This window comes from Hyalella azteca, unplaced genomic scaffold (assembly GCF_000764305.2).
Source record: "Hyalella azteca isolate HAZT.00-mixed unplaced genomic scaffold, Hazt_2.0.2 contig14662, whole genome shotgun sequence".
In the NCBI taxonomy this organism is placed as follows: domain Eukaryota; kingdom Metazoa; phylum Arthropoda; class Malacostraca; order Amphipoda; family Hyalellidae; genus Hyalella; species Hyalella azteca.
Genome location: NW_025944539.1, coordinates 850,812 through 864,069, shown reverse-complemented (window position 1 = coordinate 864,069; position 13,258 = coordinate 850,812).

Below are 13,258 nucleotides of genomic sequence, written 5' to 3'. Positions count from 1 at the left end.
CGAAAATTTGCTGTGGCTTAAATTCGAAAATTTGCCACTGATCGGTCAACGGTGCTATGGCAACTATACTTGTCCATGAAAATACGATCTCAAATCAGTAGGCGAAACTATATGTTTATATGATCCTATTACGTCCGACAAAATTACCTAAGACAAATGAACGGGATAACGATCGTAAATTAGGTAACTCGTAATTTATCCCACGTCTGCTGACGGTAACTCTAGTTCCCAGTGATCAGTAACTCGGTCAGCCAGTAAGTAAAACAAATACAGGCTGCTATAAATAGTAAAAGGCCGCTACGTATACATACTTAGGCCTCTACATATACTTAGGCCGCTACTTCTGACGTGTGTCTATGGTCGTCAGAAGTCCTTTGGGATTTCGCGTTCCTATAGAGGCATTAATTGTTCCTTTGCGCCCCACCGCAGAGTTCGCGGTGTCTGACTGCGGGTCTCAGCTGTTGGGTTAAGTTGCCATGTTGGTGGGATTCCTTACATTAAGTTATTATGTTGGTAGGATTCCTTACAATTCCCTTCTCTGTCTCTCTCTTAATTGCGGGCGGCCGACGTCCCGTGTAAGCGACCTCTTGTTCGAGTGTTTTCATTTCCGTTACTTATCATCTGTCCTTCCTTGTCACTTCGTCTCTTTGAGATGCTAACGCTGCTTCTTTCGGGCCAACTTCAGTGGGCTGAACAATTGAGACTTCTCGCCCCTTGTAGGTGCTGATTAATTTGAGATTTTGAATAATTTGAGACCTTCCGCCTCGCTGGCGATGCTCTTTTTCGACCTCAGGTGCGAAATAGCTTGATAGCTGAAGCGCTAGTAAACCATTCAACTACTAACTTACCTAGGTTGGATCCGGGTTTCCAGAAAATATGAGTTCGCACAAATATAGTGTCGTATGTGATGTTGAGCGATACTCAACTACTACAACAACATTTAACTCAAGTCTATCATCGCCTTGATCTGTGATTTGTCTATTCCTTGTACTGAGAACCAAATTTTCTTTCGTTGTGTTGAGTTTGCTCGAATCTATGCTTAAGTATCACGCTTCAGACTTCAATTATTTAGAGGTATTCAAATTAGTATTCAAATGAATGCAGCACAAGCTCGAGCTCAATTTCTAAAGTTTTCGCAAAGTCACTTCAAATTAAATCTTATTTCAACGTACAAATCGACAGCTGTTCATACTTTACGCACGTCTGAAGCATCCACATAATACCGATTTCCTCTTTTTCATCAAACTAAGTTCTTCTCAGAAGTGCGTTAGCACCCTAGGTGGCAATTAAAACTCAGGTCTGTTAATTTAGCTTCCTATAGCTTAATTTCCAATTTAATAGGTACGTATTTCAACTTGCTAAATTTTTTACACTTTATTCCATAGTCTTGTCATTCAAAATAATCTTTCTTCACAGTATGAACTGCAAGGCTTGTTTGTAGCTGGTGCCCTGGTGGCGACTCAACCGCTCCGTATTCTTTATTTGCCCTCTGACTCCCGTTGATTCGGTTTCAGCCATTTATTCCAATCTGGTTCTTTCTCTTGGTATTGCGCCAACCGGCCCTGGCTCCACGAATTCAAGAATTCAAACTTGCCCCTAAATTCAAGCCACTTCTCATTTCAATAAATTCTAATTGCTAAATTTAGCTTTAATACATTTGCAACGATTAGATGAAATTCGTCAAAATACGGATTACATTGATGACTATCAACGATCCTCCGATTTTTGTAAGTTACAATATTCTTCGAACAATCAAGTTTCCGCAAACAGGCTCTATTTTCGATGAACAACGCTAAATCGTGGCTAAACTCCTGCTTGAACTGCCTCAGCTCGAACATCGTTTCTCAGCTAATAAAGAACCAGGCGGTAACGGGGCAATATTTCCAACTCTATCGCGACGCTCTTTTTTCACCGCTTTATGAAACCCGACGCCGCGCGATTCATCTCGACTCGGCGGTAGCTCATTCGATCCAGTCTGCTAACGGTTACTCGAGCTACCAGTACCAGGCATTTAGGTATGAAGAACGTTAAAAACGGTTAAAGTGTATCAGTATATAAAAAATTAACACTCAGTCTGCAAACGGTTACTCGAGCTACCAGGCATTTAGGTATAAGAGCGTTAAAAACGGTTATAGTGTATCAGTATCAGTATATGAAAAATTAACACAGCCTGCTAACGGTTACCCTAGTTACCAGGTATTTAGGTACGAAAAAGTTAAGAAATAGGTTGACGACACCCTAAATGAATAGGTTGACGACTCCCTAAATGAATAGGTTGACGACTCCCTAAATGAGCAAAGGAATGAATATCGGGTTAAAATGATACTTTAGTTACCAGGCCTTAGGAATAGTATTTAGCGAACATCACGGTGTTTCAAAGGACATTGCGCTTGGAAGCTATAATGTTACTGAATTGCTTGCCTGCAGATCATTTCAATATAGTAATTCTTGCAAGTTTCAACATACTGAATTTTAAATCGCTTGATTTTTTATGTATTCACCTATATATTATCCATTCTGGCCTAAAAAAGATGAATAACTTAAGTATCTTCATCTGCCATAATTTTCTGTTTTCCCTGAATCTGATTTTACAATGTGTAGCTCTATACATTTATCCAATAGCTTTGTTTAGTATTACTTTCGATTATAATTTTTACTTTTCAGCACCATTGAAAAAATTTGTACCTTAAATAGTGAAGTTAGAAACTCTGGGAATGCGCTTTTGTGGTGAGTGGCTATTTGCCTAATTTCCGTTGCTGTGCCGATGTAGTTCTAGGCGACGGGTACATGCGCTAGTTTGCGGCTTTGCAATAAGTTTTTGCAGGTCATGTTTGTGTTGCCTGTTCTCTTATTGCCTAACTTTGCGCCAGATGCTGCAGCTGCTCTGAACATTTTTGGATTCGGCTGTATAAGTGGAAGCTGCTGACTGGCTACACGGTGACGGTCATTTGTTCCTTCAAAACTAATTATTAAGTTTGGTCTTTTTCTAATGTATGATGTAGGTTTTTTTCCCAGACGGGTTTTCGTTTCGCGATACATGTTTGCTGATATAAATTTTTACTCATTTTTTAAACATTAACATATTTTCAATGTTGTTTCATTTTCTCTGCTCCTTTCTTGTCACAATATTCGTTCCTTTCGTTCCTTTCTTTTCACAATAAAGGTCAAACCTTCTAACTTACGCCCGTTTACTTCAACAGCTGCGTCTCTCATCAACAATTATACATCCGTATGACATGAATGTTCGTCGAATGTTTTCTTGTAATATTTGTTGGACTTTAAAATTTATCCATATCTGTACTGGATAACCTACGCCGTGTAGAAGCTCTTCTGATTGTTCATATCAGCATTTTCATTTTCCGCAACACAGGTGCTAGTAACATTTCTCAACTACTTAAATAAAATATTTCATCCCACCGTATCTTTCGCTAAGCCATATGCCGAGGCTCGCGTTTCTAAGAAGAATCAGATTTTTGTTTGTCGGTAAAATTTTACCGATGTTATGGCAGTTTACTGGTGTATGCATGTACTGGCTTCCCCTATTTTTACCCCTATTCTTCGAGTACTGGAACCAAAAATCAAAGCTTGAGTACCTATTGACGGCCGACTGTTGGCCACTGTTATACCATCGACCTGCTAGCTAGGGTCGGGAGAAAGAAGTTATTGAGCTCAACTGCTGCTGAATTTTGTGTCACTTCCAGAGGTTATTTTATTTTGCTTGAGATGTTCTCACCTGAAAAGAACAGGAGCCATGCGCCAACTTCAATTAAAGATATATGGATAAATTTTTGTACCCTTCTTGTGCGCACTTGACTGCTGCTTATTCTGGATCTAATTTTCATTTCAAAAAGATACTTTTAATCTGCATACCTCGGCTACGAGTCAGCCTGCTTCACTGTTTAATGCTAATTATTTATTTATATTAGATTAGATTATATCCATGCATTCTCAGTGTATACACGACATCTCGCGCCTTATTGCGTATATACAAAGGCAGCACATTTGAAGGTTTCGTTTAGTAAATTCGAATTTGTATACAATTTTATTAACCTGTTCTTAGGAGAAAAGTATCTATAATTTTATCAGAGTCATTAACTGATGCATTTACTTTTCATGGATCATCTTATATGTACTCTGGCATAGCCGACTGGTCTGGACTTCAATAAATTACAGAGTTGTACTTGCTTTATGGCGAAGTAAGTCAGAGTCTTGCCGTACCACTCGCTTTCAGCCATGACTCAATTCTGCGGCCCACAAAACTGCCAAGCTCCATCACTTACTTTTGTTCGAGTCTTCTTGTGGGGTTTAGATGCTTTATTGCTGCTGTCAACGCCTTGGCTGCCTTTAAAGTTTGTGTGTGCCAACAGTTCCTTCCTGGGAATAATGTCGGTTGGTAATGTTCTTGCAATGCCTGTTATAAATCATCTGTTCCATAGTTCCCTCCCCTGGTGCTGTTCTTGCGTTTTGTTATCCCAGCAGTTATTTCCTTGCAATAATGGCTGTTGGTAGTGTTCTTGCTATGCCTGTTATAAACCATCTGTTCCATATTCCCTTCCCTGGTGCTGTTCTTGCGTTTTGTTATCCCAGCAGTTATTTCCTTGCAATAATGGCTGTTGGTAGTGTTCTCATGATACTTGTTTTATACCTTGTGTTGCTTTAGTTCCCTGCCCTGGGTTTTCTTCTTGCTCCCTTGTTACTGAAGCTATATTTGCTCTGGAGGTAGTGGATGTCGTGTAGCTTTACCCTCGAAGTGCAAGCTCCAGCATGAGGGTCTTGGAAGCAATTTTGACGACTGCTTTGCGAGCACCTTACCTAGCCCGAGTTTATAGACACACTTCGCTACCTCGCAAGCTCCCGAACTTGTGGCGTTACATAAAACAGCTTTAGCTCTCATGGCCATTTCTCGGCTGTTTTGAACTGACGATGGAGCTGGACTCCGAAACGTTTTCTCTTATAAGAAATGGTGAACTTTTTGGCTATTTTCTTTACTTTTAAATTCCTGGTGAATTTGCGACTTAAGCAGCCAAGTGATTTTAATACATATATCGGCTGTGCAAGGATTAGAGGGGTATTTTGGTGTTGTGTGTGATAGCCGATGTTGCCAACGATGTCAGCATGGCACTATTTACACTGTTATTGTAAAATTGACAGAATTTTTTAGTAAATCACAATGACGAGTCCTATGGTCGCTTTTCCAGAGCTCAAAATGTGCTGGTGTTTTGTTGATAATTTTAGGATTAAATCGTTTTATATCATCTGCATTCGTTGTATAATCATTATTGTGACTCGTTACTCTTTCGAATGCTCTCTGAGTCTACTTGTGCAATCGTTTACCAATTAATTGGTCTAATGTCCGTAAGTGAAGTCTTTTATAAATTGTATCTGCCTCAGGGTCTCCTAATAATTGACTCTTTGATAATAGATTTCCTTCGATAAATGAATTATTGAACCACTATTTTGGTACTATGCTGCTATCGATGATCACCGATCGCGTTGATGTTATAGCTTTTTAGCTAGCAGGAGGGTAATACTTCAGCTGGACTCATCCTGCTTCGTCAGTTGCTTTAAAAATTAAAACTTCTAGTGTTAATTTTTATTAAATTAACACTTGCTTAACAAAAATTAATTAAAAATTAATTAAAAATTAACAGTTGCTTTAAAAATTAAAACGTAACACTTCCCAGGTTCTCCATCGCCCAAATTACTTCCATGTGCTCAGAACTTGCACTTGCTCTCCGCCTGTGTAAACTTGAGTGACATGGTCGCGTCAGGTTCTTTGTTTGCTTGTGAAGGTAGAAATGAATTTCTACGAATTTCGTGTTCATGGTCAGAAAGGCTAACATATTAATTATTTTCTCTCACAAAATATTGGGTATAAATAATTTTATTGTAATGATTCGTTCATTTCAGCAAATGCTAATTTTATCACTGCTGCTTATTTTACGCTGAACTATTCTAATTCTGTTGAAGAAATTCAACCTGAAATATTTAAACTTTATATTAGATTGAGCATTGCAAAGAACGATAAATTTTGGTAATTGTTTGAAAAATATATGCGCAAATGACGATGTTTTGTTCCAGTATAGCTCCATTTTTTTGCTATGGAAAAAATTCTTGAACTAATTTTAAACTCAAATCATATACAGTCACTGACATTGGGTAACAGTGAAGACATTTAGTTACATTGTGTTCGTTGATTAAATTTTTTTGGGGATTTGTTTCAAGAATAACTGTGTGAGGGAGAATAGGAACATGTATGTCTGTCATGTGAGCGACAGTGCCGCGTTTCCCAGTATCGGAAAACGGCCCGAAGGTCAGCATAGGTTTTCTTTCTTTTATCCTAAAAAAAAAATCGTTTATCTGCCTATATAGATAAGCACAATCTTGAGTGTCATTGGTAAAACTTTTGTGTATACGAATAATTTATTATTAGGATATTCCTTGAGGTTTGTCGCAGCCATCACATTGCGCAGCGTTGAACTTGCATCATTTGCAACTTGGTACGATGTCTTGTGCTGCCGCAGCATCTGTTGGATCAGCTCGCGTCGCAGACGCAAAACCCATGCACGAACGGGTCTCTACAGCGTTTTGTTTTGTACACTTGCATGGCACGTCTAATTCAACGAAAGTTATAGCTTGAAATTATTCACATTTTTTTATTGAATGCGTAATTACTTGTAAGATAATAATTTGTTACTTTTCGTATCCTTTTATCCACAATTAAATTTTTAAGAGGTACTTCCTTCGATCCAAGCCAATGCTTCTCTAAATTACCTTCGTTCAACTGCAGATCAGGATTTGTATCCGTAAATCTGCTTGCCTCAAAATCGCTGCTGCCTTTGCGGAAACAAAATTGTTTATACCAAATTCACTATAATCTTGAAACTTGTCCAATGTAAGTGCAAGTTCAATGCAAGCTAAGAACTTGTCATATATAAGCCTAAGTTCAATAATAGCTTTATGACGTCGCTCTTCGGCTGCTGTTGTTTTTTGCAAAAATTTAAAAAAAAACTGTTTTTTTTTTTGCAAAAATTTTCGTGTCTCTCTCATCCCCGCAGCGAGCATTAGCATATTCGCAGCACCACCTGGGACATTATACTTCGTATTGAGTTCCCTGCTCCATCGCTGCGATGAGTTTATCATCAGAGTTGTGGGTGCCCACTGCCTGTATGATATCTCCGGTCCTGCGGAACATTTATGAGCGCCACTTATCTCCGTGGCGAAGGGCCAATACCATGTGGACGCCGCAAAAGCTTCTTATTAACAGCCGAGGCATTCATAGGTCTGCCGAAGATTTCATGGAGGCTGGTCTAAGGGCTATGCCGGGGCCAAAGAAGGCGATGCCGAGGTCTAAGAAGGCGATGTCGAGGTCTAAGACGGCTATGCCAAGGTCTAAGAAGGCGATGCCGAGGTCTAAAAAGGCGATGCCGAGGCATAAGAAGGCGATGCCGTGGCCTAAAAAGGCGATGCAGAGGCCTAAGAAGGCTATATGCCGAGGCAGCTAGGAAGGCGATGCCGAGGCCTAAGAAGGCGATGCCGAGGTCTAAGAAGGCGATGCCGAGGTCTAAGAAGGCGATGCCGAGGCCTAAGAAGGCGATGCCGAAGCCTAAGAAGGCGATGCGAGGCCTAAGCAGGCGAAGCCGAGGCCTAAGAAGGCGATGCCGAGGCCTAAGAAGGCGATGCCGAGGCCTAAGAAGGCGATGCCGAGGCCTAAGAAGGCGATGCCGAGGCCTAAGAAGGCGAAGCCGAGGCATAATTAAGAAGGCTATGCCGAGGCTTAAGAAGGCGATGCCGAGGCTAAAGAAGGCGATGCCGAGGCCTAAGAAGGCTATGCCGAAGCCTAAGAAGGCGATGCGAGGCCTAAGCAGGCGAAGCCGAGGCCTAAGAAGGCAATGCCGATGTCTAAGAAGGCTCTGTCGAGGTTCAAAAAGTTTATACCGAGGTCTAAAAAGGATTTGTCGAGGTTCAAGAAGTTTATATACCGAGGTCTAAGAAGGATCTGTCGAGGTTCAAGAAGTTTATACCGAGGTCTAAGAAGGCTTTGCCGAGGTCTAAGAAGGCTCTGCCGAGGTCTAAGAAGGCTCTGCCGAGGTCTAAGAAGGCTCTGCCGAGGTCTAAGAAGGCTCTGACGAGGTCTAAGAAGGCTATGCCGAGGTCTAAGAAGGTTATGCCGAGTTCTAAGAAGATTATGCCGAGGTCTAAGCTGGCAGTGCCGATGTCTAAGAAGGCGATGCCGAGGCCAAAGAAGGTGATGCTTAGGCCAAAGAAGGCGATGCCAAGCCCCAAGAAGGCGATGCCAAGCCCCAAGAAGACGATGCCGAGGCCCAAGAAAGTGATGCCGAGGCCTTCGAAAAAGCTCCCGTGGGCTATTTAATGAACTTCTTCACTGCCTATATAAAACATACATTGGCTATGTCGAAGCCACACATCAGCCACAGGTTGGCAACACATTAACAGTGCCGAGGTCAGTTGCGTAGCTCCAGTAACGATTCTAGGAAAGGTAGGTTTTGTTAACAATCAAGAAAATCCAAATGTTATTAATGAATCGCGTTTTTCTTTCTTGTAATATTTTTTTTCTCAGGATTGCTATTGCTAATATAATACGACTATTTTATAATTTCTATTCTCACAGGATTACCATTTATAAAGGATTACGACTGTTTGATGTTCGCTATTGTCATAGGATTGACATTTCTAACCGATTACGATCTACAGATGAATGTTCGGAACGGTTCATAGCTCGAACTCCTTGACATCTGCGAATCATTGGAGTATTTTTTCGGGCCATTTCGACAGCGCCAAACTTTGTTCAGCAAAGTCAACTCTATCGGAACTTCTCGTCGAATTAAGTTCGATTTTTTTGAAGTGTGCCATCAAGTTAAGAGTTTGTGGGAGAGGTCGCTGCTCTGGAAAATTGGGCAGAAGTGCATAAAAGCTTGAAATTTTATACGCACGTCTGAGTGATGATTGCTTTGCTCTCCGAATCGTACAAACTTTTGCTTTCATATGAATAGAGTTATCGAGAAAATCGTGTTGTGAATTGAAAATACGTTAACGTTTGGTCTCGTAGGAATAGAATTATCGAAAAAATCACGTTGAGCATCGAGGGAAAGTGAAGTAGAGCCGTAGTTAGATGTAATAGACGCGGAATATATATAGAAATACATAACTAATGGCGGTAGAGGAAATAGGAAGTGCGAAAAAGAATCCAGAAAATTATTGCAAATCCTACAACTGATAATTATTTGAACATATAATTGAAAAAATTGAGATATCTATTTTAACACCTATCATTGATGATAAACTGCATGAACCGAACTAAAATTTAGTTCTAAATGTTACCTTGAAATCTTCAGAACTTTCCACAGACACTAATATAGTTCAGTAAAATTTTATCTCATAAATTTTATAACTTTTTGTCTAGTCTGAACAAAAATGTAGCGAGCCATTAATTTACAAAACGACTGTTTTACCACTATATTACATTTTACCACTTAAACATCAAGGCAAATTTGTAAACTAATTTCCACGAAATTTATTCCTCTATATCTGCATGCTTCTGTCATCACCCTAACGACGTAGACGTAGTCAACGACTTCACGTTAACGCACTTTAATTAAGCTACGGCTTCTTGAAACTTTTCCTTACAACTTTCCTGACGTAAACCCGCAGAATTTCTCGTCAGCGGAAGTTCAACATGAAAACCTTAAAAAAATGAATTCCCACTTGCCTCTTCTTATGAAACTTCTTAGCTTAGGTAGCATCGATTTTATCTCGTGTTACCAATCTTTACTAGGGAAGGAGCTCCGATTTTCAAGTTTTAATTTTTTTTTAATTTTAATCTAGTCTTACGAAGTAGATCACCGATGATTGCCTTATACGGGTTCAGTTGCTATATTTCCACGTATTATTTGTGAGGAATGAAGTTTTTTCTCTTGTACTTGCTGGCTTTTGAGGACGAGTACTAGAGGGCGTACGTATTTTTTTTTTATTTTTTTTTCTTACGTTTATTTTGAAATGATCTATTACATGATTTCCATGACTATCATTCGTAACTTTATCAACCAATCAGTATTCAACTATTCACTGCAAACGAGTTTAAAGCAACCAAAAGTTCACGGTAAGCGTGTTTTTAAAGGCTGTAATTTTGATTTTATTCAGAATACCGTATATGGTCGGTCGTCAAGGTTTAATGACACTTTCTGCCAGCGATGGGCTCATTCTGATGAGTTTTTATCGCCATCATGAATACAGGCGCCATGTGATGTTTTCCTGTTAATGCCATTAATTGTTCATGTGCCATGTGATATTTCCTGTTAATGCCATAAGTTGTTTAGGCGTTGTGTTTTTTCCTATAAATCCATTGATTTTTCAGGAGTCAAGTGATGTTTTCCTGTTAATCCATTAATTGGTCATGTGCCATGTGATATTTCCTATTAATGCCATAAGTTGTTTAGGCGTTGTGTTTTTCCTATAAATCCATTGATTTTTCAGGCGTCAAGTGATGTTTTCCTGTTAGTGCCATTAATTGACCAGGCGTTGTGATTTTTTTTTTGTTTTGTATAATGGCTGCAATAATACTGGGCACAAAAGGTAATGTTTTTTTTTCGAAAATAGAAAATAAAAGCAGTTAGGCCTAATTTCACTGAAGAAATTTACGTTGTTTAGGTTCTACCAATTAGTTATGCAGCTTGAAGTTGAAAGCCATGAGTTGTAACGATCAAAAACATATTAAGAGTGTCATATTTCATGCAAGCACTCGGGATTTTCGAAAGATGTTAAAAACACTTTGACGTTGTATCAAATTTTCCAATTGAGGTGTGACCTTTTTTTCAGGGACCTAATATATTTTTTTGGTTGATCAGTATAAAATTTTCCAATTGAGGTGTGACATTTTTTTCAGGGCCCTAATATATATTTTTTTTGTGGTTGATCTTAAAACACTACCGCCGATGGTTATTTTTCGTCGGCTTATCTGTGAGCTTGACGCAAATTTCTCGCAAAATTCCCCGGCCTATCGCGCGCTATCGCAGCTCCGGAGTGCCGAATTTGCATGCCTGAATATTGCATTGGAATAATAGAAGTCCACTGCATCGCTGGGATCATAAATTCCTGCGTCGGAATGGAAGAGATATAATAAATTGGCATCTCGGAGACGTATAAAATTTCGTTCGGAATGAACCGCCGCTTTCAATTCAGGTGGAACTAATATTATTTTTGAGTTATTCTTTTCTTCGACAATACATTTTCCTCTTCAATGGAAATATTATAAATAATATTTTGTTGAACAACATCACTTTTTTCTTGAATAACTTTCGCATATCACTATAAAAAACTCAGTTGATTATTTAATACTGATAAATTTATTAGCTGCTCGCTCAAGATGGAAGATTAGTAAATTTAAATTTTATGTTTGATTAATGTTCGCTTCAGTCGAACTTCCACTGAATCATAGCAGCTGTATTCTTACTAAATTGCAGCATCTTACCATCAGTTTGATTTCTTCGTCCATGAGTTCTATTTTATCTTGTAACTGTATTTTCATCATATAGTGGAGGATGCCTTCCCAGTAAATTTGATTTCGTTTACTTTCAACATATTGCTCATTTTTCAAATCACGTAGCAAAGTATTTATGTTGATGTAATGGAATTGTAATTTCGATAAAGAACGATGGAATTGTTCTATTAGAAGAATTTCTATCTGTTCACCTTTTATGAATAATTATCAATTACTATTTACTGAATTGTGGTGAAGCATTCATCGCGAATGTCAGCGAAATAGGTTCTTACGCCATTATTCGAGCCTGGATGCTAGTGTGGATCACAAAGAACAATAAAGCTTTCATTTAAACATTTTAATGAGCAAAGACTTTTCTAAATCTCCTCATATAATTCATAAAATTAATTAATATATCATTACGTGAACGTCTTGACCATTTGTGACCGCTCAGTCGACATTAATTAGTTCATTCATTGCTTCCCTATTACTTACAAGCGTTTCTAATACAAAATAATGATATTACGTTAAAATATAAAATATCTTAATAACGCTCGTATATATAACAAAAGTAGTATTCTCTATTTATTTATTTACTTTAACAAAAGTACTTATTTACTTAGTATTTGTCAGTTGACACCAGTAAGTTTAATTATATACGTAGTACTCGTGAAAATTTTTCATTTCTGTTATCTTTACAAAATTAGTTTTGAATGATTCGTGTCGTGGTGTTGATGCCGCGCATCGGTCGTTATTTTTTATCAAAATTTATCGAAAAATTCGAGTATTTGTGTAATGTTTTGAATCTGACAGTCATGTAGGTTACACAAATGTATAACCTATGTCACACAGACGAGGATGAAATCGTATATTTATTACAAAGAATGTTCTTGTAAACCATACTTTGCTATGAGTGTTCTAAGCTATAAAGTTAAGGTTCCTTATATTTATTTTATTCTGGTAAAGGCTTTTTCTGGATAGATATTGTGCTTATTTTAGTTAGAAAGTCTCACCTTCATATTTATCTGTTGCAGAATTGTTATTAAAAAATGCTAATTCCACGAAAGGAAGTGCAGCATTGAACTGTGTGTATAAATAGTAAGGATGTTTGTCTTTTTATTAAGTTTCTCAGTGAATCTTATAATACCCCAATAAATAGTTGTGAAATATGTGCACATTAATTCGGTGCTCGTGTGAACGTGAGCTGTTGCAGGCAGTGAATTGGCCTCTTATAATTTCCGTTGAAATTGAAAACAAAGGACGAAAATGATCTTTATTTGTTGTTGGAGCGGAATGATGCCGATTGCAGGAACAAACGGCCGTGAGCTGAACGCTTGATGAAACGAAGACACAGTTTAAAATCGGGGTCAATTTTTATGTTGAAACGTCAAAACTTTTACAAATCAAGTGTTACAGATTTTATCCAAGTGACATCAATGAACTAATCGATGTTGTTGTAAAACTTTAGAGACTAATATCACGTAGTGCTTGTTTTAGTGTTATAAATTGCGTCCCAAAGGCAGAAGCAATCTTCAATTTTGATTCATCATGAATCATTTTATTTTTAATTCACCATGAATTAAAGTAGCGCCATGACCTTATCCTGCGTAGTAGTAAGGAATGGACCAATTTATCTTCCGAGTAGTAAAACGGGAAACCCATTTATCTTGCGTAGGTAGTAGTAAAGTAGGAATCTATTTATCCTGCGTAACAGTTGAAGCAAGACGGGAACCCATTTATCTTGCGCAGTAGTAAAGTAGG